Below are 4,828 nucleotides of genomic sequence, written 5' to 3' on the forward strand. Positions count from 1 at the left end.
TATATATATATATATATATATATATCTATATATATATATATATAAAAGTTTCTTTGAGCAGCTTCAAAATGACTCATAAACAAACCATGTGATCTTAATTATAAATGGAGCACATATATATATTAGTCTTACTATTTAGATTGGCAATTTCCCCAAATCTGTGGGAGATTCTTCCTTAAAGCCATATGGCTTTCTTATAGGTACCAGTACCTGTGGAGGTGGTCAGAATCTTTCTGGGGGTCAAATTTGGTATTGATTATTTAAAAGGTATAAGTAACAAGCTTGTTAACATAAGTGGAACTGGAATTGTAAGTAAAAAGCAGAAATAGCCAAAATGATGTGTGCTTTAAGCATATTACCATACTGGCTCCAAACAAAAAGGCACAATGTGACCTCCAGTCCGTCGGGACATTGGATTTAAAGTTCTCGTTTGTATTTAATTGTTTTGGTGTGGAGGAAAAGCCGGTGTATGTGCTGCTGCTCTCAACAAATGCACGAAACATGTCAAACCTCATCCATCAAACAAGTGCTTGTGCGTCATCAGTTATGAATATAAGCTTGTTCTAATTTGTAATGGTAATGGACGACCTTAGTCCTGTCCGAAGTGGTAATGATTATAAAAGGGATGAAAACTGCTGCCTTAAAAACAAAGTGTTCATTCTTTAAATCAATTTGGATATCAAGCTTCGATTGCAGGGGTTTCATTCTACGCATGCTTCATTCCCAGAAGGTGATGCTGAACAGAACGGATCGGAACAGTTTTCAGAACGACATCTATGGTCCCATCTACATTCCAGCCCTCTCCTATGGTCATTAATTTTGGATTTTAGCTGAATAAAATGAGAGCTTGGATCCAAGAAGCTAGAATGAGGTTCCTCCTGGTTTTAGCCACTGCTTCTCTGCCTTGAGAGAAGCTCATAGTTCAGGCATCAGTTTAAGATGCCTCATACCTCTCTCTGGAGACTTGGAGATCTGGGCAGACCCTAAACTCTCTGGAGAGATTATGCCTTTTTAGCCTTGCTTGAGGTCCTCTAGAAGGAGCTGGACCTGTTTGTGACTCAACCGTGAAGAAGATGGATATCTAAAACGAGAATGTGAAATATTTCACTGTTGTCATTTTTATATATACAAGGAATGAAATTATATAAATGCTTGAATCTTAAGTTCCTATATAACAATTTCTTTAGTCTTAACAAACGACTGCCCTGGATTGTCGTGAACCTTTGGATAGCTCTGTGCAAACAGTTACAGGAAGCTTGTGCTTTTGTTTTTTCTAACATGAACTTGTGGTTAGTGACAGGGGACATGCTCCACTGAACTGTGAGAGTCTTTGAGGTCTTTTTGCTTCAAAACTTTTCAGCCCTCGTGGCTTTGAAGCTTCTTTTCATTTTATTCTTATTTAGCTGTATGCAAATAAAACCATACCTCCAATAATGTTGAATGTAGTGGGTTTGAAATGAAGAACCACATAACGATTTCTTGTTTTAACAAGGGAATGGCGTCACAAACCAAATTGTGAGGTTTCTTGGTTTTTATTTAAAATATTAGGCTTTGACACTTGAGTCCATTTCTTACAGCAGCATTTTAACAGCCTTCTCTCTTCTTTGTACCTGCTGCCACTAGCTGCCATTTTTAGTAAACATGGCATTCCTTTTCATTTTTACGCAGATGACTGTCAAATATTCTTCCCTCTGAAGCACACTGGTGCACGCTCTATCCAACATCTTCTTGACTGCCTGGTTGACATCAGGGATTGGATGGCTTTAAATGTTTTACATTTTTATAAGAAGACGGAAGTCGTTTCCACCAAATGGCACAATCAAGAACCAACCTTTCCTCTCTAGCCCCGTTAGAGAAACAAGTTGTCACTAATCTGGGAGTGAAAATGAACTCTTCCATGAAGCTGAACAGTCATTTAAACACAATTATTAAATCCTGTTTTGTTCTTCAGTCAAAGTGACTGTCTAAATTGAAGCCTATGCTGTCCAAAAGTGATCTTGAGACAGTAATACATGCTTTCATAACATCCAGGCTTGATTACTGCAATGCTCTTCTTTTTTTAAATCAGTCAGACCTCCATTACACGTTTACCATAATAATAATAACTTTTATTTATAACACACTTTACATTCACAACGGATCTCACAGTGCTACAATGAGTAAACAGATAACATCAAGACAAGAAGCAACCACAAAGAGCAACCGAGAGGAGGAACAACCTCGTAAAGATCACATCACAACTTAAAATGCAGATAAAATACTCAAATAAGAACTATGGGTGCAATTAAAAAAAAAGTACAATTCAATCAATTTAAAAAACGGGGTAAAAAGAAAGGTTTTAAGACCTTTTTTTAAACAACAGGTTCAAAATGCTCCAGCCCCCGATTTTTTTTTTTTTTTTTTACTGCAGGCGAAAGAGCACATTTCTCCAGTTCTGGCCTCCCTTCACTGGCTCCTGGTTCATTTTTGAATTCATTTTATAATCCTTCTGTATGTTTTTAAATCTCTGAACAGTTCTGCACCCTCTTATCTCACTGATCCGCTGCAGCCATATGTCCCACAGTGCTCTCTGAGGTCAGCAGACCAGATGCTTCTATTGGTACCAGGCACTCGTTTTAAGCTCAGAGGTGACAGAGCTTTCTATGTTGCAGGTCCAAGATTGTGGAATGAGTTACCACTGCATGTAAGGCAGGCTCCCTCTCACTGTTTTTAAATCTCGTTTGAAAACTCACTTTAATCTTCCCTGGCTTTTGACAATGTGTGTGTTGATTTTAACTTGTCTGTATTCTACAATGTTAGCCATTTAGTCCTTATCTTTACCTATTTGGATCTATGTATTTTATCCTGTGTCCTTTGCAGTGGTGGAGAAAGTACTCAAACACTGTACTTAAGTAAAAGTACAAATAAACAGACAAAAATATACTCTAGTAAAAGTAGAAGTACCACATTAACATTTTTACTTAAGTAAAAGTAAATAAATACTTGCTTTTAAAATACTTAAAGTATTAAAAGTAAAAGTACTTCCTGGATGTATTACATAATGCAGTGGTCTACATATCTTTAAGTCTGCCTACCATATGTATATTTTCTGTAATACATTAATAGTGTTGTGTCATTTTAATGAACAATGCTGCAGATAATACATATTTATAGTGTGTTTACTCTGTGACACCGTTCACACTTGGACTTGTGATTCTGTGCGTCAGAATTTCAGGGATGGCATGCAGAGTTAAATGCCATTAATCAAAATAAGAAAGAGGAATGATTATACCTTTGAAAGTTTTTATTTAACACAAAACCAATGTGTCATTTTAACTGCAGTAAACACATTTAAGTAAAAGTTGTCTGCCTGAACAAAAGGAACATTAGACACAACTAACAAAGGAATAGGCTCTGATCATTTCCGCTGATATTTCAACTCCAGTTTGTCATCAACTCTAGTTAAAATACTGTCTATTCAACATTGCAATGGGTCGATATTGAACAATATTTTAACTTCCTGACACCATTTTTAAAACTTGGACCCGAGTGTCGAGACATTTGAAGACATGTCTCCTAATGTCCCATGAACTGACACATTTTAATATTGCAGCAAGAATTTCTTGTTCAAGTTCAGAAGAAGTTGGTTTTCAAAGATTTTTGAGTCCAATCTGGCTCTTTTGGGAGAGAGAATCTGTCCTGCTGTACTGAATAGTCTTTCAATAAGGACATGGGTGAAGCATATCTTCTGGCTGACTCTCTTGCGGTGGAATACATTTTGGGTGTGTTAGTGGTGCTGCAGGTGCACCCAGCTCAGTGACATATTTACTAGAATATATGTCATTAGCCCAGCTCTTCTTGATGGCGGGCTTAACGTTACCTGACCACTTTGCAGTGATTCAATGGACCAGCTCCCCTCTCGCCATTGGTTACTTTCAAAGTAACAAACAAATCAAAAAGCCGCAACATGAATGTAACTTGTAATGCAACTCATCATAGAAATGTAGTGTAGTAGAAAGTACAGATACTTAATGTAAAATGTAGTGGAGTAAAAGTATAAAGTACCCACATTTAACTCTACTTAAGTAAAGTACAGATACATGAAAAATGTACTCAAGTACAGTAACAAAGTTTTTGTACTTGGTTACATCCCACCACTGGTCCTTTGCTGGTTTTGTTTTTTCTGTACTGCACTTTGGCTGGGTGCTTTATAAATAAAGTAGCATGGTCTGGTACAGCTGTGTTCTTTGTGTTGGACCTTTCACTAATGATTTGACAGTGGTGTCAGTTATCAGAACAATACACATCCTCTTCACAGATGAGTTGTCAGAATCATTTCCTCTGGAATATATAAATGTTGTGAACAAGTGAAGCACAATGCAAATGTAAAGACTTGTGAAAATAAATGGATTTTAAAGATGTGCTTAATAGTTGCTCATGAGCTGCTGCTGCTGCTGGTGATTTTTCATGTTCTGAGTTTGTTTTTATGGGATTGAAAGCTTTTATCTTCATAATCCAGTTTCAGTGGGTGATTGGACCAATGTGGGGTTTGGTAAGTATGTGCTTCCTCTTGCAGAATGATGCATTGAAGAAGGTGGGGCTTCATGAGGTTCCTCTTGGTTTCTTGGTTATCCAACTTCTTGACATTTCAGTTTGAAGTGTTGTCACCTCAAGTGTTTTGGTTTGGATCTGTGACTTTCTTCAGGGCCAGCATTAGTGACTGGTGTTAAGAATGAAGGAGATGCTGTGCCTGTCTTGTCTGTGGGCTGTGGTCATCATTCAGACCGGTCTTGGTAAGTCTGGTTCTGTTCTGGTGGGTGCTGATCTTTGTCTTCTCAGTGTGAGTTGT

This window comes from Nematolebias whitei, chromosome 16 (assembly GCF_014905685.2).
Source record: "Nematolebias whitei isolate Nwh7 chromosome 16, NemWhi1, whole genome shotgun sequence".
Lineage (NCBI taxonomy): Eukaryota > Metazoa > Chordata > Actinopteri > Cyprinodontiformes > Rivulidae > Nematolebias > Nematolebias whitei.